General features: G+C 41.4%; 1 protein-coding gene across 5 annotated transcripts in view; it reads right to left on the bottom strand.

Annotated features, from left to right (window-relative positions):
- Nucleotides 1–25,753, bottom strand: part of SESTD1 (SEC14 and spectrin domain containing 1) — a 1,198,983-nt gene that overhangs the window by 1,093,256 nt on the left and 79,974 nt on the right. For all 5 annotated transcript variants that reach the window (XM_069616097.1, XM_069616095.1, XM_069616099.1 and 2 more), the window contains exon 2: nt 17,652–17,757. The gene's annotated coding sequence lies outside the window, so the exon portion shown is untranslated. The remainder of the gene's footprint in view (nt 1–17,651; nt 17,758–25,753) is intronic.

The following is a 25,753-nucleotide window of genomic DNA, read 5'->3' as shown; positions in this document are numbered from 1 at the left end:
TGCCGGTCCAGTAACAATGGTACCGGCAAGCTTGCCGGTAGCGTTGTTACCGGACCGGCAAATTACGAGTTCTGCTCGCAAGTGCCTTTTCGCCAGCCAGGCCGACTGGCACATGAGCGCAGACCATGTCGTATGCACCAGCACCATTCACGAATGGTGCTGGTGCATCCGGCCTCCCCGTTGAGTCCAATGGGAATCAAATGGGAATGGGTACGAATATATTTGCCCGGCACCCGGGAATGGGCAATTACTGGGTCCACTGTGGCCGTAATGCCCTGGTAATTGCCCATTCCCGGTAACAGGAAAAGTATTATACCGGCACGGCTACAGCTGGTCTCAAAATAATGCCCAATCTGAATACTTCTGAAATAAGTCTTAAATAAAGGCTCAAACTTTGCAACCATGACCAAAGTAGATTTATGACAGAAATGGAACGTCGATTAACAGGAAAGCGTGTCTCACAAATTTCTTTGATATTTGCATGCCACAGTCGTATGTTGGGAAAGGTCAAAATAAAGTTGCTAAAGACCACTTCTCTGGATTGAAACCACGGTCTAAATTCAGTCCTCCTAATAACATTATACCAGCTGAGACAATAACTTTTTAGAGTTTTGAAAGATATGCAACAGGCTATTCGACATCATATTTATAGACCAAACAATTTAAATAGAACCGAAAGAGAGGCCCTCAAATCTCTGAGTAATGATGTCACCTTGACCATAAAACCAGTCAAAAAAGGTGGTGATACAGTCTTAAGGGACACCTGTGATTAAGAAGATTGTGAGGCTACACTCTGATGATGTATCATATAAAATTGTAGACCTCACCGCACCTCTACAGAACAAGATAAGAGAACCCACAAAGAATGCTTGGGAACAAGGTTAGCCCAGAGAAAAACAGCATTCCTTTCTAAACATTGATAAACCGCAGCTGGCCGCATTTTACATCTAATCCAAAATACATAAAAGTCTTAGAAAACCTGCAGGTAGATCATAATTATCAGTTATTTGAAGCTTTGTCTATTTATATTGACCACTTTTTTTAAACCATGCCGTTATAAGTCAGAGGCTCAAAATATACAGTCACCTTGGTTGAATGCCCGATGTGAGTGAATATAGCTTTCCCTGCCCTATGCGGGGTCATTAATAAGGAAAAGGTACCCAGTCCCTCTTCGGATACCGGCAGCCATGGAAAACATGTTCCAAAATGGCCACCGTCATCTGAAAAGGGACCTAGTCCCTTTTCTATTTTAATAGCGGAGGCGCATGCGGTGAAAGCACCATCGCACCCTGGAAAGGCAGACTGGCCAAATACAATCTGTTTTTCCTGGGTGCAAATCCAATATACATGTTTCAACCGATGTAGAAGCTTTATAGAGCAATATTCCACAACAAGAGAGACTAAAGGTGAGTTTGGAATTTCTTAATAGAAGACCGGAACCACACCTCATGCCTACAGATTTTACCATTCAATGTGCCCGATTAGCATCAACTAAAAACATGTCTTTCCATTCAAGAAACAATTATATCAGCAGAGACAGATCATGAGTGTGGGAGTGACATTTTCTCCAGGCGTGTACAATCTATACATGGCTCCCTTCGAGGAAATACATATAGAAGAGGAGGGGATTAATCCATATAAAGATTGAATTGTGGCAAAGATATACTGACAATGTCTTAATTATATGAGGGAGTATCCAACTGGATCAAATCGATTTCACAGAGTGCCTAATTTGTAGAGAACCCCACCTTTGACATTCTCATTTGACATGGAACAGTTCCCATTTCTCGACCCAAATATAATAACAAGTGAAAGAAATGCAAACACAGAATTATGCAAGAAACCCACAGACAAGAATAGCATGCTGCAATGTAATAGCTTTCTCCCACGGGGGGTTAAAGATGAATATGCCACACGGGCAAATCCTCAGAGTGAGGTGATGATTTTTGTCCTCATTCTAATGATTTACAAAAATGAAATGGGGGATATCACAGAAAATCAAACGCCAAAAACAGAGAGCTGCCAACATGCACAGAGGAGAAGGTTTGGAAACACACACTATACCAAGCATACAGAATCTAGTTTGTCACTGCACTTAGTTTTTACTGATCGTTTTCATGATGTGGTTAGTAATAGGACTGTCAACTCAAAAGACATCCTGGAATGCGTTTTGAAAATGAGTGTCAATTTACCACAAAGATTAAATAAAAATGTATAAAACATCACAATAAGATTATTCCATTACAGCCTTACGGGGCATGCACTCATAAAGGAACTCTATAGCTGTGGAAAGTTTGTTCTCCATGAGTTTACTAGCACTATGACATTATTTGAATATAAATATCTGAAATGGACCCTGACCAGCCATACAAATAGTGGCCGAGGTGGTTTATATTTGTTGTCCCTGTAATATTTCATGAGTGGGGAAAAAAAAAAAAAAGAACAAGACAGATAAAGCAGAGAATTTCCAAACATAGGTACTGTATCCAAAATGGAGTCATAGACAAACCATTTGTTGAACACTTTCAGAAATTGAAACATAACAAGGTGGCGGAATGGCTTGTTACAAAAAAGGTGAATCCATATCCAAGGCGAGGAGACTTGGGCCATAGTTTAATTAAATGGATAGATAGTCTAGATATAGTAAACTATGGCCCGAATATTTGAAATGAACAGACCAAGTTAGATTTTTTAGACCTGTTGACAGAGGGACATGTGTCATTTTAACAGATTCCTTTGAAATGCGCATTATTGTATTATGTTATGTTGCGATTTTATTTGTGTAATGGATCGGTTATTCATAAAATGCACATCAGCAATTACATGTAGGGGAAGATGTAGAATTATTTTCCTTAGGTGCAACTGTGTACATGATACAAAATAAGCCCTTTTTATATATAAGATTCTAAGAACTGGAACAATCATTCCTTAAGGATGGGAAAGATGGTTTACAGTACTGAGACGTTGCTCTGAACTACGAAATAATGATACATGAGGGGCATCGACCATTTTTACTCATAATATAGGGTGGTCTAAAATCAATGTACCACTCTAGCTGATCGGGAACGCATTAGAATAAATCAGCTGCCCGAGTACATGCCGGTCTTTGCCTGAACGAAAAAGCTGCATTAAGGAGCAGAGACATCTATAGATGTGAGCTGTGTTTGCAAGTCTGCTTGGGATATTTGATGCAAACGTGTCCCACATAATGAAGGTATGGGAAACCACAAAGGTGCTGGTGCTTTTCAATACTCATTATGGCATTTAAAAAGGGGGCAAGGAAATTTGAACCCTGAACTAGTTCTAATAAACAATATAGCAGCAAGGCGATGGGCAACAGGTACATTTTGTTTATTCTCATTAGGATGCACATTAATTGGATAAAATATACAAGTTTATGTGAGTTTCTTGAAAGACTTAGGATGCAAATAAACCTTAAATTATGTATTAGGTTTTAGTAGAGAATGATGAGAAATAGAGGAGCGTTTTATGTTGCATGGGCTCACGTTGATTGCCTACACCTGAATCTGTCCTGATGAAAGCAGAATTATAAAACAGAGGAGAAAGGAGTTTAGTTCTTAATTAACCAAAACACTGTCAACATTAATGGGTTAACGATTTTGCAAGAATTTCTTTTTCATCATGCATCATCGGGGCCCCTGACCTCCCACACCCAATCGGCCCAGCTCCAGTCTACCCTCATCACTTCTTGCCACACCCTCCGCCATAGAGGTTTGCACTTCTTCCCAACGTTGCCCCTGGCCATGTAGCACTCTACAGCCCAAGCACTTCATCTGTGGCTCACCCATGAGCCCGCACTCTCCAGCACTTACGCCCTCTGCCCTCTTCCACATAGTAGGTTCATCCTCCCTCCATTTCCCTCCTCTGCTCTTATTAAATATTGTGTTTTATAATTTACTTTACTCCCTTGTTCCCTCCCCTCACCCTGTGGGCACTTTGAAACAGTATTTTACTTGCTGTATAAGTGCCTAACAAGCAAACAATAAATAAAATGATTTGCAAATGAGGAATAATCAACCACATTAACAACTGTATATGATGTATGGATAGATAATACCATTGTTATGTTCAATGCGACAAGTCTCATAATTAGATTTGATTTTATATAAAATCGTTCGTCATTTAAAAAAAACCTTTGGAATAAATTGATTGTAATCTAAAGAAGTTGAATTCTGTATTTCTCTGCACCCCCAATTCTATTCAGTACAGAGATGGAGTAAAAATAACACTTGTTAGTCAAGAAAATTACATTTGTGTCAACTGATTTATGCATGATTTCATAGAAATAATGTTCCCAGTTCATGATATTCCATTGGATATATTATGCATTGGTCCTGGCTGGTGAAGACTAAGTTCCAGTGTCCTTTGTGTATTGTGATGGGGACATTTGCCTGCATCCCCTAGAATTGCTCAGATTAATGTGCCACTTAAACTGGATAAGGACCCTAAAAAATGGCAGCCCTACAGACCACTATTATAGAATGAAATATTGGTGAAGGTAGTGGCCAAAAGACTGGAAAAATAAATTCCTGCCCTAATACACACAAAGGTCAGGATGCATGCGTATTGGCCAGGGACACTACTCAACATGCACATGGATTATATTTCACTGTGATTGCTGGTAGGCATGCCGATGGGGGAAGCACCCTTTGTCACATTAGATGCTGAAGAATCATTTGATTACCAGAGATGGGATCGGTCCTAAAGGGTTAGGAAAAATAAGCTTTGGTGATATTCTGATCGGATGGGTTACTTTGTTGTGGGTCTTACACGTAAGAAAGTTAGAAAACGGCCATGTTGGAATGGAGTCATTACATTTCTACAAATGTGACTGGGATGTCCTCACTCCTACATTGTGTGCTATTTGTTTTGAACCTCTAGATGTCTTCATTTCTCTGTATTACTCCCATTATGTAATACGATTAGGTAGTGGTCATTTAGTAGACCACTTTGCAGGTATTATTTTGGCAGTGATGAAGCCTAGATGGATTTGCACTGTGGGGGGAATTCACACAGGAGGAGGCAATACAAATATTGGTCACACTCTGAACTCTACTCATCAAGAGCAGGTCTTCCCACGGGTACACAGACAATGAATTAAACAGATTCCAGCTGGGATTTAGGTATTTGTGAATGTTGTTCAAGTCAGGTGCGAGGGACGTTTCAAGAACAGAATCGTGGAAAGCTGCTGAAAGAAGTACATTTGGTTAAAATTTCCATTGTCAGTGGATGGGATGAATTAAAGTGATGGTCTAGTAAACATTTTTATTTAAAAAAATAGATAGGCCACATAAAAAAAAATATTTTAGCATCCTCCGTTTTAAAACTTCCTATGTAAAATTTTGAGCTATTCAAGCTCAAAATTCGAAAAAGCAAGCACAGGGGCGCAGCCATTTTGTGAAATGGAGGCCCTCCTGTGCTGGCGTTTGCTTTTGCGGAACTAATGAAGGAAAAGCCAGCCAGCTGTAGTAAACAAAGTCTTTCCCTTCATTAGTGCCAGGACTCTGAGGACGCGGACCGGAGACCAGAGCAGGAAAGATGCAGCTGAATCTCGGTAAGCGCCATTTATTTTTTTTACAAAAAATAAGCATTAGCTGCGGTTTTTTATCTAAGTTTTCCGGGCTGGAGGAGCCCGGAAAACTTAGAAATAAAACCGCAGCTTTAAAAACGTTGTATTTATGTTTGCGGTCGCTTTTGAAGCGACCGCAAACATAAATACAACGTTATTGTGTTGGAAAACGCTGCGGTTTTAAAACTGCAGCGTTTTCCAACACAACCGCGTTGTGTCTGCCTGAATCTGCTTTACCATTTGGGGCTCTCGGGCTCCCCATGGGGAGCCCGAGAGCCCCAAATGGGAAATCAGCTGCAGGTAGAAACACTACACGGCATGTAAACATAACCGCGTGTGTTTCTGCCTGCTGTGGCTTTCACTTTGGGTCTCCGGTGCTCCCCTGGGAGCACCGGAGACCCAAAGTGATAGCCACAGCAGGCAGAAACACATGCGGTTGTGTTGGAAAACGCTGCGGTTTTTCTTTCCAAGTTTCTCAGGCTCCTCCGAATAGCTCAAAATTTTACATAGGAAGTTTTAAAACGGAGGATGCTAGTATTTTTTTTTATGTGGCCTATCTATTTTTTTAAATACAAATTTTTACTAGACCATCCCTTTAAGTAGAAGATGGTGAGTCTCCATAAATTACTATGTTACTTCATTAACATGGTTTATCAAACTGAGCATGAGATGCTTGGTACATTACCATACCGGTTACATTAATTTGCATAGGGTAATAAGCTGTGCTCGGTTAAGTGGATATTATGCATAGCATATATTCAACCATCTGCCCTCTAAAGACAAAAGGGAAGGGGAATCTGGGTTGAAACCTGAAGACTCAAACGTGCAACTGGTTCAGGGACATGTCCAAATAAACCACAAGCCTGAAGTGGTTCAAACAGTTCGACGATAGCCAATCTCATATGAAGTATACAGACCAGGTTTCGCCCTCTAATTGAATCACAGTATGAGACTTTGCTTTATATTTCGGTCACTTCGTTCCAAAGCGTCAGGTGTCACACAATAATTTGGCAATTCAAGATGACATCATCCACTTAAATAGGTACACAAGATCCTATTTATATGTACCACATCTTACTCCACCAATAGGAACATAGATTATATTATAAAAGAAGGATAAAATGGTAAACTTTCTTTACTTCCACCCCTCCTTCTCCCCCCAACGATTAGACACCTCTGACAGATTCTCCAGCACTACAGGTCTTGACAACAGACTGCGTGCAACATTCCAAATTTCAAAACACATTTTTGTTTAATACAGAATATTTAAATTAAAACATAAGATACTACCCACACCTAACACAGTGTACAAAACTACCACTAAAACCTACAAAATCTAAAAAGCTAAATTTCAAATAAACCACTTACAAATGGACACAGACGAAATCACATATCACAGTACATAGAAAAAACCTAAATGTGTCACTAACACAACATATAATCCCAACATGTTTCTGTTCTTTAAAGCCCCTTTCGGGCGAACATTCTTCAGGGGAACCTTTAAAACATCCACTATTCTTCTCAACACCGTGTTGAATGGGTAGTTTCAGGCAACCAGCCTGCAAAGAAGGGAAACAGAGGAAACTAATCAGATCCCCAGGGGAGGGGGTATTACCAAATGTAAAAGTGGAGTTGACTCAGTGAAGAGAACAATTCCACAAAAAGGTTTAGAAATTAAACCAATTAGATTTACCTTAATGTGGTGAATCTTCAACGCACGTCTGTAAATGACAGATAGGCTAATTTTTCTTCATTGAAAAACCAAGATACTTCAAAAGGCGACTCAATCCGCCGAAAATATTGTCACACCTAGAAAGGACACATCACACTACCAATGAGCCACAGATCACTACAGGACAACAGTCATGAATTGTTCAGGATATATTAAATAAAAATTACCTTCACGCAAGTGAAGCCACCCACAACGTGGGGCAAGGGGAGGAAATCCCTTGTAATGACAACCAAGTCTGCAGATGATTACAAAAGAGGACGCAGAACCAATCTGTAACATAAGAAGGGCGGTCACCAACCATCTCAAAGAGCATTAAAATGCACCGATACACCACGGCTCCCAAATGTGTAAAAAAAGGGAAGAAAAGAAACCATTTCAAGCCCAGCCTAGGTCGTGCATTAGAGCTCATGCTTCCAAACAGTATTGTCATACACCAGCGGTCTTCACAGCCATTAAATGTGTAAAAACATGCTGAACGTGACCAAGTAGTGAGAGATAGTACACAACACCTCAACGTTCAGTAAGTAAAAAACTGCGGAAAAGGGATAATAGCCACCAACATCACTAAAAGTAATGTAGCTACTAAAGTTCAAGAACAACATGCTCACCTCTAGATTAGGAGAAACAAACTCCTCGCTAATGACTCGCAGGGTTTGAAAGAAGACCGTGCAGCACCAGCATGTGTTTTCACCAAGCGCAGCAAAACGCTCACCACTTCCTAGTAAACACTAAGAAAGGACTATAACTTTTCGATTAAATACTCGCCGGCAAGTAAATACAGCGGCCATCTTTTACATGCAATCTTCCTAGTGAACACTAAGGAAGGACTACACTCTTCAGTTAGGTACTAGCCGGTAAGAAAAAACTAGCGGCCATCTTTGCATCAAACCACCCAACAACAAGGGGAAGCAGTGTTGAGAAGAAAGTGCACTGGGGGGCACAAAACCATTCAAAAGAAATCGACACAGCATTGCAAAAATCAAGCAACAGACATATGCACATTTTTGCAAATATAGATGGCACAAAATAAGGAAAATTCAAAAAAATTCAAAACACAGCCAAAATTGCAAACAATAGTCAGATAGCAGAAAACATTTATGTTTGGCTGACCAGATGCCAATCAATACTCTCATTGAGCCCCAGAACATTACTTTGCAATTTAAAAATAATTTTTTGTTCAATAATTTCTGGTCTGTCTCGGCTTTCGTATGGCCATGCACCTTTTTCAAAATAAACCACGTAAAGTCATTGCAGCCATGTTTCATATCAAGAAAATGTTTCACTAAAGGAGCTGCAATCACTTGATTTCTGATGCAGCTCCGATGTTCCACCATACGGACTTTACATTGTCTGTTAGTCTTGCCTACATAATATAGGCCACAGGGGCATGTGATTAATGACACAACATTGGATGTGTTACAGTTGGTCATTTCATTACACACCCATTTCAGATTAGGTAAAATTTGTATATATCTAATCTCTTTAGTTTGGGCACACATACTACATTTACCGCAAGGAAAATGCCCTTTTATTTCCGGTAAACCCCATAACCTGGTTTGTCTCAACAGTGGTGTACTTTTCTCAGTTACATCATTCCTGATCAAAATGTTCCTTAGGTTTTGACTTTTTCTAAAGGCCACCAAAGGGGGCAAGGCTTCTTTTCCTCTGTATACCTTTTTCCAAGTTTTCATCACAATAGATTTAATTTTGTACAATAAATTTGAAAAAGTATTAACAAAAACAGTACCAATCTTTCTCTTTATTTTCACATTTTTCTCCAAAAGAGCCTCCCGATTATTATTGTATGCTCTTTTTGAAGCAGTCTTAATCACTCTAGGTGGATAGCCTTTGTTTCGCAGTTTCTGAGTAAGTGCGTCCGCACTTAGACGGAAATCCTCTTTTCTACTACTATTCCTTTTTAACCTTAAAAACTGCCCAAAAGGTAAGTTGTTTTTCAAATGCTTAGCATGATGGCTGTTAAAGTGCAGAAGAGAATTCTCGTCAGTAGTCTTTGTGTAGGGTTTCACTTTTAACACTCCATTCTCATGAAAGATGGTAATATCCAGAAAATGAGTCTCAAAGTCACATATGGATCCTGTAAATTTCAGAAAAAGATTCTGTTGGTTCAACCAGGTCATAAAACACTCAGCTTCTTCTCTCGTACCATCCCATACAATGAGTATATCGTCTATATACCTCCGCCACTTCCTCAACTGATGGATATAAGGATTAGTGGCTGGGTATATCACAATTTTTTCAAAATATTCAACATAGAGGTTGGCTAAATTAGGGGCCATGGCTGCACCCATGGCAGTGCCCTCTATCTGTTGGAAAAAAGTTCCATCTCCCATGCTTTCAGGACTCTCCACTAAGACATTCCTGACCTGCGGTTCCTTTGGCACGCTCTTAACTGGCGCTACTTCCCATAAACTGCGAGCCCTCTGATCATCAATGCAGGTTTTTACACATCCACTCTTCTCACACCTTCTGCACTTTTCCCCATTTCACTCCCTCCCCTCCCCCCCAAGCCTTTACCGTGCGACTCGAGGTTTCCTTCCACCTTTCCTCCTGGACTACAGGGGACAGAGGCCGGGACTGGGAGGTGTTGGCAGGCTACAGCAGCCATATGTTCTCTACTGGATAAGTCTACTAAACAGCTCCACTGCACAAGAGTCTGTTTTAATTGATGCAGGCATCTAACTGTTTTTTTGACACAAATTAGGCACCCTGTAAAAAAGCCTGCTCCCGAACTTCCCTCGTTTGGTCTTGTTCGGTCTCCCCCCTTTTGCCTGGGCAGTGGGACACCTGGGTCTAGAATTCAACCAGTCACTCTGGGGTCCAGTAAGAGGGACCTGCTAGGCATCGGAGTGTGCAGAAATTAACTTGTAATTTCGACAGATATTCAAGCCTTAATAAAATGAACTTGGACGGCAACTGCTTGGTTGGAATGGCACAGGCCATTCAAGAGATTCAGAATGAGCTCAAGACAGCCTTGGCAGATAGAACAATCTCCTAGGGGCAGCAGGTAACCAATGAAGCTGGGACATCTGGAAGCAATACAACCTCACTATTAAACATCCCTGCCAAAGCATTATGGTTGACCAACCTAGAGAAACATTCAGGGGAACTCAAGACTGAACAATAATCTAGCCAAATGCCAGCCACATTTTATGGTCAGAGAGTAATTTACTCCGGGGAGACCAAGATCGCAATCATGTTGTCATTTTGATGCAAGGACATGTTCGTTTGGGCTAGGCCTTTGATTTTGGATGTGTCCAAGATTAAGATGTGGTCTTGGCACAGTTAAATCCCATGTTGGAGAAAAAAGTATACAAAAATGGTTTATTAACTTAAATGTCAGGATGGTTGAATGCCTAACTTCCATACCTAAATAAACTAAGGAAAGTCTGAGTCAGTAAGTTCAATTTAAGGTCTGTCTCAACACCTATGATTGGCCTCACTACTACAGCTAAACAATGTGTAGGGATGTCAGCAACAAAAGAAACAAGTGTTCCAAATAAAGTTCAGAGCTTCTTCCAGTTCCTGTATTACTTTCCAGGTCCCCCTCACCAAGTTCAAGACAGTTCCATAAAGTCTCTGGGTTCCCTTCCCCAAGATGATAGTTCCAAAAAAGGGATCTCAGGGCTTCTTTCCCCAAGACTTCAGCTTGTTCAGTTTGCCAACGTATACTCAGTTCAATCTCGCAATAGTCAAAAACAGTGTCATATCAACTTTACACTTCTTCTTGTTTCTTGACAGTTCATCTTTCTTCTGCTTCACTTCAGCAATCTCCTTCATACAGTTGGATTTGCTCTCTGTATGTTTGGCTTTCACACAGAGTATCCCCGGTATAGGCGTAGTTATCAGGCCACACGGTCTACTCCTTACAGGTCACGCAACCGGTAAATCTAGGCTTTCTTTTATAACTGCACCTGTGTTCTGGTTCACATTCACTTGGCTTTCTCCTTGCCAGCCTTTTAGCTTTGCCACAATGCGTTTTCCTCTTTGCCAGTCTATTGACTATGTGACAGTGTGCTCTTTCATACAGTTCACTTTGTGGTGATCCATTTCCTTCACCACATTGCTTTCACACTCTTGAGCAATATTCAATCTTTGCATTTTACTGCATTTCATAATAGTCGTTCTTTGCTTTCAATATATATTGTACGTGTACTTCACACAACTTGTCATCTGATCATCAGTTTGTAAAAAGCTTTCATTTAGTTCAGTATTCAATAGTTTGGAGATTTTATTCAGTTGCTCACAGTTTATCTTATTTGAATTTTTCATCACAACCCGTTGCTTTGGGTTCACTATAGTTTGTATGTCATCTTTCATTCATTCATTCATTCAGCATTCAGGTTTGCTATCAAACATGCCCCAGGAGTGCCCCGGTTTGAAACTGCCCTCCTGTGCACTCACTGGTCCCTGGTGTCTCCTCCGGACGGCTGCTTTCTAGCCTTCTGCTCCGCAGACCAGTTTCCTTTGGAATGTGAGCCCCGCTCACACTTCGCTTCACTCTGTGGGCTGCCGGCAGCTCTGATTGCTTACCGTGGATGCTGCCGGTAGCTTACAGCCATCAGAATTCTTCCGTGCTCGCAGCTCCTGCGATGGGCACTGGACCACTGTGGCCCTCTTATGGCCCGCCCTGGTCTCGGCACCACAGCTCCGTCAGATACTTGCCAGCGTCCTGGCTTCCTAGCAGGACCCTATGTGGCTGCCTCCTTCGGCACAGGATTCTCCCCTCAGGCCCAAAACGCTCAGCCCAGCTTCTCTCCTGCTGGTCTATCTATTATATCCATTATAATTATCTGACAGGTTGCAGTTGTGTGTCTGACCAGAGTTAGTGGAGTACTCTGGACATGCCTGGCCCTTACAACAGTCTGCAGGCCTCTTCCATGTCTCGGTACTAGAGTGGTAAAATGACATGTTAGTGTGTACTACTCCCAGTAGCTTCTTCCATGCCCCAGTACTATAAAATGGTATGAATGAGGAGAAATGGTTTGCAATAGCCTATAAAAGGCTTGGGGAGGGGGGACATTGGTTCTCACAAGGAAAAAGGGGATACCGTGTTTCACCTATATCTATATCTTTGATATCTTCTTCCAAATGCCCAAAAGTCTCCACCCAGGAGACCCTCCCTCACATCTCCACCCCCAGGATCAGGATCCAAAAGCGGTGGCCTTTCCCTGGCTACCTGAGAAGAGTATCCAAAGGGAGTAGGTGTGAGGATACCCTTGGGTTTCTCACACTGCCCATATGGCATTATTGAAATTCATACAGGTCCCTATGGATTTGGTGGCTTAGATTGCTAAATTCCAACAATTTCAAGTGTCAGCATAATAGGGAGACAGCAACCTCTATATTCTTTCATGCAGGATAAATGAAGAACAGAAGGATTAATTATCCTTGCTGGGTAATAGAGCATAAAACCAATCTAATTTAATCAATCAGTCGCGCACTGCAAACGTATCAACAGATGCAATCCAGGGGTCAGGAAAGGAATAAAGAACATAGGAGAACTTGGGTATAGGTTAAAACAGATGGGACTCACTCAATAACAAGGGGCAAAGGCGGAGGAGAACCTATGTAGATTGGGAATCTTCAAACCCCACAGAAGGAGCAAGACAGCGATTGTGGGAAGTCAGGCCACTATGCAGGGAACTGCACAGCATGGTGAGAAACTCCAAAGATCAATCGTAAGGAATGGACATAAGCCAAAGCTAGAAACGGGTCATCTCGTTCCCAGAAGACATTTTGTTTGCAGATATTTCAGTCCATCATGATAGGCCCTTTTGCAGCAGTTGCTTTACTCGATTTGGGAACCTCTGAGGATTTGATTCTGTAGCCACAAATGGAATTCCAATAGTATAAAAGGCCCGATTGGGATATCAGGGGGTGTATGCAGGGAGGCTATATCCTTGCTTGTGGTAGCTCAGGCCAGTCAGCTAAAGGAAATGTGCTTCGATGTTATGTTAAGCCATCCCAAGTCTGTCCTGTTTGAGAAAGAAGAATCCCTGTATTGATTATGGTAAGCAGACTAACTTTTTACCTGGAATGGTGCAGGCAGGATTGTAGCCCACATCCAGGCAAGAGTTGCCCACAAAACATTATAGGAGCTTTAAGGAAATCAATCAGGTCAGGACAATTACCGCACACAAAGAGTACAGGACTGCCCAACTGAGTCATTACCAGATTAAAAGGTTCAACATGGGCAGAACTATGCCGGAGGAGAATCTTAATAAGGACGGTATATTGGGTCCAGATGCAGACTACCGCAAATTGAATTTCATAACTGTGTGAAACTGGTACCTCTTGCCACTCATCTCTGTGTTGATGAACGAGTTACGAAGGTTTATTTTTTTTCCAAACTGGACTTGCACCTGGACATATAACATGATTCGAATAAAGGAAGGGGATTCATTAAAATGGTATTTAACACCACGTATAGCCATTTTAGTACACAGTAATACCGGGGTACACATTTCAAATTGCAGGCATCTAGCCAAACATAAAAATCCCTCGCCTCCTCAATAATCCATATGCACACAGCACACCATTTCTTACACGCCAAGAGTCAATCATCACTAGCCAATGGTTAGTGGAGAGAGTACATTTTGAGGCCATTTGGGTCTACGCTACACCCCAGCGACTTTTCAACTTCTCATCAATTATTTGTTTCAGGATCTATCAGACATCTTTGTTATTGTGTATTTGGATGATATTTTCATCTTCTCATAGTCCTTGACAGCTCACAGAGGACATGCAAGAGCGGTTAGAGAGACTAAACAAACATGTTTGCTAAATTAGAAAAATACCAAATTTGAGGTAATATGATTTATTTTTAGAGTTTAAGATCGCAACAATTGTTTAAATGCTTTCGTAAAAGGTGGAAGCAGTACTCAAATGGCCAGCACCCACATTGATGAAAGTAGTTAGGGGTTTTCTTGGATTTTATAGGATGTTAACTTTTCAGCTATTGTGGAACACATAACCCTGTTACCCAAGTAGGCCTCACAATGTGTGTCACTCTGTGCATCTGTGCTTAATTATATATCTGCAGTGACTCATAGCATTGAGGCTCAACACTAAGGAAATAAATCAGGAAGGAAATGAGGGAAGGGAGCTTTGTAGAAAAGCAGAGGTGCGCAAATACACTTCATTCTAAACATTGAAACAGTACCCCATATTCAGTGTAAAAAACACAATAAGCTGCTGTGTTATAAGAAACCACAGAGTGCTTTATCTCCGGGCATGTCAGTCATCATTCAGTAGCCAAAGATCGCAAATGGTGCATCTCAGATAGGTCGAGCTGGGGCTCTGGGGTGATTAAACTAGGTGATAAAAGGTGAAGGGTCATAAAACCTACCTAAAACATTTTAAATTCAAAATGAGTAGTAGACATATACAATTAAAATGTTTGCACACAATTGAACAAATTCTTTGAAAGATGGTGGTCCTTAGTGTACGGTTTAAGGAATAGTTTCTATTAGTAGCAACACTGATACTAATAAACCCCTGGTATTATTTCAAATATACACCAGAGATTTACAATTCATTTCTTGACACGTCTGTAGCCCTTGTTTTCCAGCCCTGGTTCAAGCAAGGGTGTCCACCTCCCTCTGCCTAGACCAGGGACAGTCCGCATGGGAACCACCACCCCAACCCCCAGGCAGCCCGTACCGAGGGGCGCTGCACCTGCTAAATAAGATTGCTGTTAACAGGAGATGGGGTACACCCCGAGTTCCAAGATCACCAAGAGACACAGACAGAGTGAATTTTACAGGGATCCCAGAAAGGATATACCAGGTATTTATTGAACACACTTCTCCTTTAAGTCTTTTTTCCCCCCACCTTTACTGTGCCTGGGATTCCCCTTGTGTGAGCACCAACTGACTGGAGGCTTGCTATGTCAGCTTACCCTTTCTTGGAGGGATCTCGGGGACCAATAGGGTGAGTCTGGGACTAAAAAGACCCCCTACCTAAACTCATGTATCACCCACATGGAGTGTGAGGCCAGAGGCTGGCCTCTGTGGGTGGTGCCATCTTGCTAGGTATCCGCACTGTCCCGCTACCTCATGCCAGAGTACCTCCCGTATACTCCCCTTGCTCTACTTAACGCTCCAATAAATAATGAATATCCCACCCCAACTAAACTCTTAACCCCACTTGGCACTCGCATTAAGAAAACTACACCTACTTGACATTTAACCTACTTCATACTTAATTAAAAAACATTTACATATAACTACACATACATACATACATAGACATACAACACATACTACATAAAACACAAGGTCACACTGGGGTGTCTGCTGCAGTCAGACAGCCCCTTTCATTGCCTTCCATGGGTCTGTCCTTGGTGGTCATGCTGTCTGTGGGCTTCTGGAATGGCTGATGGGGCCTAGTCCCTCTTCTTTCTTCAGGGTGGCCCCATCAATCACATGGGGCCACCCACACACACACACCGCAGCCTGCACTCTTTTTAAATGTCCTAGGCGGCACCCTGTGTGAGTGGGGGTCCACCCGCTGCCACACAGCCTTTTGGAATCTTCATGGTGGGCCTCGTTGGCTGGAGGTCCCACCCGCAGCTCTTTATGATCTTCAGGGCAGGACCCGTTGGCTGGGTGGCCCACCCACACTCACTGCTGCACCTGCGGCATACTTCAATGTCTTTGGGGTGGCCAGTTAGTTTGGGGGCCTCCCCCCCAGCACCAAATAGTCTGCGCCACCATCTTGATTTCAGGCAGCAGCCACATTTTCATAAGGACGCTGTTGCAAACACCACCGCGCTCCTACTGCCATTTTGGGTTCAGGAGGCATCCCCATGGCAACAGGGACGTGGCCACTTTCACTGCTGCACACTTGCGGCCTTGTTAGGCTTCTGTCCAGCGAAGCACAGGGGCGCCCCAGTGGCCTTCTCCCGGGGTACTTTGCTGGGCAACCTGAGACTTTCCTTCACATCCTCCCTCCGCCTCCGCAAGGCCAACCTGAAACCATCTTCACTTTCTCCACATTCTTCTCCCAGGCTGTGCCTGACATACGCAGCCCGGGAAAAAATGTTTTGAAGGGCATGCCTCGCTGGCCACAAAGCCTAGTCCGAGCCACCCCTCACACACAGACCAGGCTGGGCTGTCCTTTGCCCATGCAGCAACTAACATGCTGCTTGGGCCGTGGATACTGCAGGGTCAGTCTGGTCTGACCCACAGGCCGGCTGACAGCTGCCACGGCCCGAAGCAGTCGAGCTGCCTCTTGCATTGGCCACTTGAATCACTGTGGTGGGAGGGGGCTACCACATACGCCGCCTGGTGTGATTTATGTAATTAAGCTCAGGAGGGCTGCTCAAGGCAGCGACACAACGTGTCTCTCCTTCTCTCCTTTCTTTTTCTCTCTGCCAACTGTCTTTTCTCAACTGTATTTTGCTTTTAAATTCTAGTCGGGCCACATGTGGCCACAAGCTACATAACACTAAGACGACGCAGACTGGAACAGAGTTTGGGGAAATGCTGGGCAGTTTAAAGCTCAGAAGATCAGTGCTGGGTGGCATACAAATGATTGAAGTACAGGATAAGGCACATTAGGCACAGAGATGATCAGGCTCGTAACACTGCAGCAGTCATTATCGCCAGTCAGGGAAACATCTATTCAGCATCAGTGGGCTGCCAAGATCAGTACATATAGGTCAAATAGGTTATTCCAGTTTCTACACTTGCTGCAGGAATGATGGTGAATGTGATTGATGTTTCACTATGCACCTCAAAACATGTTTTAGCATTCATGGAAATGGACTCTTAAGCATAGCAATATTTTTCCACACATTCCGTCTTGCCTGTGCATGGCTGGAAACCGTTGGAAGTACCCACTGACCCGGATAAAACTAATTTGTTTTGGGTTTGGACTTTAGAAATGGGTATTACGAAATAGTAAACCATTATACTGCTGTGATCTAGTCACCACATTGTGCCCACACCACTCAGCAATAAAGGGTGGGGAAGGTCAGCACCTACTGACGCTTAGAATCTCGAAATGCAAAAATGGAGATGAGTGTGGAAGAATACCAGAGGCCGAACTCGCTGCTGGCAGCGGACAAAACACAAGCATTTAAGAAAGACAGAGGCCTACTTAAAAAATAAAAAATAAAAAAGGACTATTCCTCTTCTTTATTGGGGTGGTTCGCTTTCAAGCAGAGTTAATAAAGAAATTACTATATAGAGAGCATCTCACAAAAACCAGTTCAGATTCACATACTGCCTTTTTGAAAACAATTCCAAAACTATCACAGATTATTTGATTTAAATAAAAAGTCAAGCTGGCTGCTAAACGTACCTGTGCCTCTGTCGTTTAAGTCATAAATCCTTGTGCTGTGTGCACTCTCCTTTTTTGGAGGACAGGTTAAACAGCAGCAAAGGGGCACTGTTCATGAGCTCCAGCTCTATGAAGAAAAGAAAAATATTGATATAATCTGCCAGCAGTGTTGGCGAACACAACTAAAGCAGAATCTGCCAACAGTAGCACATAAGGACATCATTCGCCATTTTAGTTTTGTATGCCATCATTGTAAAATAACTTTCATTAAAAAGGAGGCACATAACATCGGCAAATCACAGAAAAAGACGAAATTGCATATTAAAAATAGATCCTACCTGAAAACAGTGCAAACTATAAACAACAGTTTTAAAATATATACATTTCAAGTCCACCCTGCCACAACCAACAATATATTATAAAGTAAAATGAGACTAGTACAAATCCACCCACATAAGATCATTTTCTTGCCAATCGCAGCACTTCTAAGAAGCCATTTCCTTTGAGAAATTGTCAAATCTTCCAGCAACTCATCCCCGCCCAGGATCATCGTCTTACAGTCAGTCAATTCTCTCGCCAAGCACCTACTCACATATTGTGCAAATATCCGTCCATAAATCACGCACTCATATGCAGTTCCACATTATATGCACCCAAGTACCAATCTGGTATACACATCCCAAACATTCTCAGCATCAGAAAGACCTCTTTTATACAAGAGTTCAGGACTCCAATAGACCCGGTTTAAGATTTTAATTTGCCTTAATCCATCACGTAGATTAATAGAACAAAGTTTGACATTTTTGCACATCCTTTGCCAAAGTTCAACAGTAATATCACAGCCTAACCTCTTACCCCAGTCTTCCCGTAGACTGTCATTCTCCTTATATCTTACAACAACCAACTTGTAAACCCTGCTGGCCAGACCTCCTCCTACCTTTTTGGTTTTGATAGTTAAGAGATCTACGCCCAGACTATTTGTCCAATCCACTTTTCCAACAGCCTTTTTCAATCATCTATAAGCCCTGCTTGAAAAGTCAGGAATATCCAATTTTTCTTTTACTTCCTTAGCCGTAAGCTATTTCCCTTCTTTTTCGAAATCACGATCCATTTGACCCCTCCCATAAACCAGTCTGGCCAGAATAATGTTCTCCCATTGTCTTTAATTGCAGCATTATACCAAATGGAGGCATCTGGCGCCTTTAAAGCGTCAACTCCTAGCAGCCCTAGTAAATCTTTCCAAGTGCTAGGCAAAAATTCAGAAGTGGGGATTTTTTTTTACCTCCCGGGATTGCCGTCGTAGATAGGTTTGCTCTACGGCTCAATGCACCTGCACGGCCCGCTTCTGCAATCGTCCAGTCATCTGGTTTGTCATTAAGAAAAAGGACAAGGAATTGAGCTGTAAACGCCAGATCATATGCATGGAAATTAGGAACCCTGAGTCCACATTTATCCAGAGGTAATTGAAGCTTCCAAAGTTGAAGTCTTGGTGGCTTGCGACCCCAGATAAAGTTCTGTATCAGCCCATCTATATCTTTCCAGTAATGTGGGCCAAACTTCAGTGGTAGCATACCAAGTACACAATTGATTTTCGTGGCAGAGGTCATTTTAAGGGCATATACTTTACCCCAAAATGACAGATTTAGTATTGCTCATCTCTCTAAATCCGTTCAGAAATCCCTACAACGCTCCTTTAGGTTTTCATCAATCATAGGTGTTAACCAGATGCCCAGGTATCGTAGTTGTTTGCCACACCACCTGAAACCCAAAGCCGTAATTGACGATTTACTAGATGAAAAAGTTAAAGGCATTACTTCAGACTTCGCCCAATTAATTTTATATCCAGATGCTTCATTCAATTTGGACAGGAGTTCCATCAAAATGGGCAATGAATTCCCGAGATACTGCAGGACCAACAGTAGATCATGTGCGTAAAACCAGATCTTCTGTTCAACTCCCCAGAAGCGTACTCCTCTTAACCGCCGCTCCCATCTAAGAGCTATTGCCAAGGGTTCAATCACAATAATGAACAAAAGCGGCAAAAGAGGCCAACCCTGCCTCGTGCCACTCTATAAATTGAAAGACTTTGATATTAGCCCATTTGTTTTAAAGTCCACCATCGGAAAAGTAATCCTAGATATGAAATTGTCACTCAGGTTCATTTTGCGTAATACAGAGTACAGGTATTACCAATTTACGAGGTCAAAATCCTTTTTCGGCGTCCAGGGATAACACCGTAATATTATCCCCAGAGTCCACGGCCTGAGACATTGTCTGGATTAGTTTAAGTATGTTACTCGAAGTTCGCCTATTTTGTATAAATCCAGACTGGTTTTCATGGATTAATTTTGGAAGTAATTTTCGAGTTTCATAGCAAGGACCTTGGACAGTATCTTGTTGTCAGTGTTAATTAGGCTAATAGGGCATTAACTTGAAGGTAAATTCTCGTCCTTCCCTTTCAGGAGCACCGAAATTATGACCTGGTTAGTCGTGGGAGGCAAAAGGCCATCTCGTTGAGATGACTCGAACATATCTTTCAATAAGTTGAGGGCGGATCTTATAAAATTCAACGGGGAGCCTGTCCGGTACCAGTGACCTACCTGTATTCAATTTACTTATTGCTTTCCTCAAGTCTTCAACTGTCAAATCTTTTTCAAGAAATATTCAATCTGCATTTGAGAACCTAGGAATATCAAGGCTCCCAAAGAAATGTTCTCCGACATCAGATATGCCAGGTTCATCGCAATATAAATTCACATCCTTTTTAAAAAAAAGATATTATTAATCTTTGGGATCGGATACGGTCAAGGCATTAAGACCTGTGATCGATGTTATGGCTCTTTCAGAGTTCATTTTCCCTGAGTTGGTGTGCTAACCACCGATCGCACTTTCCCCTTTTTCAAAATATGAACAGTTTAAATTATATAGATTTATTTCAGCCCTTTCAGTCAAAATTGTATTCTTTTCATTTTTCAATTTCTGTAGTTCCTTCAGCTTATCCAGATGTCCTTGATCTGCCATCAATTCTCTTGAAAGATCCTGGCTCTTTAAATCAAAGTCTTGTCTTTCCCTCTCAAGTCTTTTTCTCTTACTGCTGGATAAACCAAGAAGCTTTCCCTGCATAGTACACTTAAAAGCTTCCCATACTGTCTTTGCATTTAGCACCCCAGAATGATTTTCTTTCACAAGATGTTCAGCTTCCGAAATAATCTTCTCAAGAATCTTATCATATAGAATTGAAGTGTTCATTCTCCAAGTAAACAACCTATAAAGCTCGAAATCTAGTTTCAAGTTCATGGTCACCTCTGTTAATAAATTACCAATTCTGCTAGAATGACAACTTCCTGTCATTTTACCAGCAGTAAGGAACATATATAGTCTAAAGTGTCATGGGCACCTGAATAAAAGCTGTATTCTCTAGAAAATGGATGTTCCAGTCTCCAATTGTCCTTCAAATTATGTTCCTTAATGAGAGCCTAAAGCAACACGCGATTGTCATTTTTCCTATGCATTCTATACTTACTCTTATCCAAAGTGGGATCCAAAACCATATTAAAAAGTCACCTCCCAACAGAAAATGTGGGGTATTCAGATCTAAAATCATTTGAGCAACCTCTCTGAAGAACGACCCATCGTCCACAGGAGGTGCATAAATATTACAAAGGGTTATAACTTCCCCCTGAATTTTCACAAGTAAAGCAATCGCCCTCCCGTCTTTATCCGAACATTCTTTAAAAATCTGTAAAGGCACATTCTTGCGAATTAGGATCGCCACGCCTCTAGAATTAGAATTAAACGATGAACCAAAAGCTTTCCCTAATCCATCCTTTCTCTAAGCTGCCAATATCATCTTTCAATAGGTGAGTTTCTTGCAGGAAGCAAATGCCGATTTTCATGTCATCTAAATAGTTAGATTTTTTTTTTCCTTTTGACCCGATTGTTAATCCCATTTAAATTCCATGTAATTTCCAGACTTTCCAATCATTCCCTCATCCATGCTCACACATTCAAGAAAAAGCACTAGTTTCAGTATCAAACAACCCTAAAAAAATCCCCACCCCACCCTCTTAAGAAAACGCTGGAGTCCAGCACAGCCCTCAACGCGTACAATGTACAAAACATTTAACAAAGTCCTAGGCACCTCTCCTTATCAGTAATAAACTCTCAGTAAAATAAAAACCCGAATCTTAAAGTATTATCTTTAAACACTCCTGGCAGGGTGCTATCTATACTTAAAAAACAAACAAAAAAACAATATCCAAAATACAGATAATCAAGTTATGGCCGAACATGGAAATAATTGTGATACGTTAAATGAAGCGTGTTAGATTTAAGACTTGGTACCTGTATATACCTACAGATACCACACTAACTTTTTATTTAAGATGCAAACGTTGGTTAAAGAGAAAAAAAAAGCATTACTTTGATGGATAAAAAGTGCCCAAGTGTTGGCAGACAACCCTAATAACACGCCAAATAATAGTAAAGGCTATAGCCCATATTCAATATAAAGACAGAAAAGCACCACTGCAGATTAAATTAATCATCAAAAATCTGACGGAGCCCAGAAGACCACACTCGCGTACTGCTTCCACACACACGAAAATTATATTGAATCCAAGAATCCACATTCAGAAGCCGGCAATGAGAACCAATAATACCTACACCAAATGAAATGGTCAAGCCAAATATTAGTCATCCCATAAACCCTCACAAATATCTTAAGAGTTTAATTGTAGAAATCAGATTTAAAATCTTACAATACCCAGTCGGTTTAAAAATGAATAATGTGCAAATAAACTAGTTATTATACCTCAAAAACATGTGTGTTATCAGTACACATGCATCAACATCCATAAACATGATGTCCTCCATGCCTGGTTCTACAAGAACATCCCTTATTTGGGGTACTCAACACCAGCCGGAGATGAGGAACAGGACAATCTTCACCATCCACGCCCAAGAGGCCTATTAAATATAGACCGGTAATGATGGCTGCAGATGTTCCCATTCCTCAAGGTTAATAATTTCATATATGGATCAGTAAACACCAAACCGTACAGTTGGAGTCTAATTTCAGAATATAGCAGGGTATTCACTGAAATATGAAAAATTACAGGCAGTTCAGGGATTGATATGACTACAGAGTCAAATTATACAGTAAAAGAAAAAACGAAACATGGAGGTAAATAGATAAATAACAGCACATCAAATACAAACCCAAGAGCCAAACAGTGTGTCCAGACATTAGGTAAGTATGAGTGCAAAAGGTCCAGGCAAAAATCCAATATGATAGCTATATAAAAAAAGTAGTCTAGAGCCTGGAAAGCCAAACAAAGCACATCCCCTTATTTCAGAAAAGCAATAAAACAATAAAAACCCTCGGCAATATAAAACCTCAAAATAAAAAGTAATTGAAAACATAATAAACCCCAAAATACATTCTCCCCAACCCACATTCAGACCACACTAGGCCAAGCATTTCTTGAAATCCTAGTCTTCCATCACAAATTCTACGGAAGTCAAATGGACTGTGAGGATTAGTAAATCCGTAGTGTAAATTAATAATCCTGTGATGAAGCTCAACACTCGACTAATTCTGAGACACAATCTTAACCAAATTGTATAATGCAAACAAATAACATATCTGTGAAATTACAAGACCTAGCACCACTGACGATTGCATATATACAAAGTGTGTGAGGCTTTTGAAAACACTGACCAGCAATTCAAAAGATACAGAGGAACAGAGGGATGTGTAGGTCGTAAATGTCCTTCTCACAGAACACAACAAAGCATGGTATACATCAGAAAACTAGGGTTTGGCAGATAAAACATTATGTGAACTCAAAGTTAGGATAAACCCTGTCTTTTCACAAAGGTACAATCAGAACTGCAGTGTTGGCGTAAGGTAGGGGCAAACCACTCGTCTTCTTTAAATGTATTAGATTTTCTTTCTGATCAGTGCGGTGAACAGTAAGCGTAAAGGTACACACAGAAAAGAGGACAATGTCTGCAAGGGAATAATGTAAATGATTACGCATCGGCCTCCAGTTCACGCTTTATGGTGCAGTGCATGAGTAGTGTAATTCGCGTTACAGGTAATTGCCTATTTGTAAATAAACCAATGACCATTGAAAGCATTATGAATTTTCAGTCATGCATTGGTAATTGATTATGAAAAGGCCAGAGACTTCTGCAGGCAATCCGAAGCAGAGGTTGAGTTCCGGAACAAAAATTAAATAGTTCCATCCCGACCGCAGCAATGCAGCAGACAGTATGGGTAAAGAAGTCACACTTCATAACCCTACAACCAGGCGTGTATCTGAGAGACCGGGCCGAACAGTCTCGGAAATGTAAAAGTCACTGCCAGAATCAGTACATGCGAGGAGAGTAACAAAAAGGCTGCATATATTTATAGCTGTTCCATACGTCAACTCTGGATAATCCGGCATGGCATCCGGAGCGCGGAAGACATACTTCAAAGCATTCCGGGTATACAGAGCAGTTGAGACTTGCGATGCGACCCACTGTAGCACCATTTTGAAAGCACTTATGAGCTCAGTATCAGCTGATCATCCAACGTGTTAAGGTCCTTTACTCAAACTCTGCAGTGGAAAATAGACGGGCAGAAACCGCAGAGCCGGCCCACCTCATATCATTGTTGACATTCGAAGATGTATCGTTAAACCGCCCCGTCGGTCAGGCACCATTTTAAAAGGCAATTTAGCATGAATCATACCCAAAAAACGAATGATTTACATAAGTAGAACATTACAAAGATAACAATAAAATAATCCAACAAGGAGTCAGGAGTAGTAGATTCAATTATGAAATGAAGGCAGAGTCACCCTTTAGCAATTCCAATCATTGAACAGCCTTCTTGTGGTCAGAAGTAGTTTTTTCACCATCAGACAAGCCCAGAGTCAGCAGATTTGTTTTTGTTCAGATAAACCTCGATGTTCAAAAGCTTAGCCAACTCTTTAGCTCCCTTAAAAGGATCTCATCATCAGCAGAGATTCTTTGGGATAATCTGGGCACAAGAATATTGGATTCCCCTTATAGCTGGTGCTCCCCTTAATTCTAGCTGTTTCATTAAATTCTCTTTTGTCCTGAAGTTTGCAATAGCAATCAAAATAGGTCTGGCTCTGGGACCCAATTTCTTCCCAACTCTGAAAGCATAGTCAATATCATTTGTAGCGATAGTGCCAACATTAAAGCAGTCCTTAAAAACTTGTATCACCAAGGGAATAAAGTTCTCACTGTTGGATTTAGCCATCCCTCCTATTCCGACAAATCTTAGATTTTTACCGCTTAGCTTTAAATCCAATTCAAGGTATTTCTCCTTCTCCTTTTGAAGTTCATCCTTAAGGTTGGTGTAAGCTCTGATGCTTCTAGCAATTTCTATTCCCATGGGTATTGAGGTTTTTTCCAAATCTGTGACCCCATTATCCAGCTGGGAACTTTTAGGTTGAGATCAGACAGGGCAGCCTTACCTTCGTCAACATCTTGTGCAGCCTGCAGCGGGAGAGTATAAATGTCTTGAGAGCTGGGGCTATGACTCATCTCCAAAATCTGCTTACGCTTCTTAGGGATGGGGTTCTCTGCCTCTTCAATCTTTTTCTTAGAGTTCATAATCTTCAATTATAAATCATCAAGGAGAGGGCCCGGGAGCTGCAGGATTAGGCTGCTGCTTCAGAGGCCAGCATTCTGGAATCTCATCATTGATACAATACAAAATTAGAATGGATAAATGTTACTTAAAAATAATAGAAGAGTGCAAAGTGGACCACCACACATTAGTCTTAATCACAATTTCTGTATCTGAATTTATTCATTGAAAATGCTTTGTCAAGAAGTACTGTGCAAAAGAAATTTTGACTGATGGGGCTATCCTATTACCTGGTGCTTTACAACCCTTAACAAAAGAAGAAAAACAGCTAAATAGTAGTTAATACATTAATCAGCCGGTGGTGGGACAGAACTAGGGGCAATCAATTGGGACGGCATAAGACAGACTTCAAATACCTGTTTAGTAATTACTGAATATATAGAAATATTGATTTCCAGTCCAGTGTGGACCGTGGTTTGGATCATTGGGGGAGTCATTGTCAGCACTAGAA

This window comes from Ambystoma mexicanum, chromosome 9 (assembly GCF_040938575.1).
Source record: "Ambystoma mexicanum isolate Mex_15411 chromosome 9, UKY_AmexF1_1, whole genome shotgun sequence".
NCBI lineage: Eukaryota > Metazoa > Chordata > Amphibia > Caudata > Ambystomatidae > Ambystoma > Ambystoma mexicanum.
Note: the sequence above shows the minus strand (reverse complement) of the source record. Positions and strands in the feature narration are given on the sequence as shown.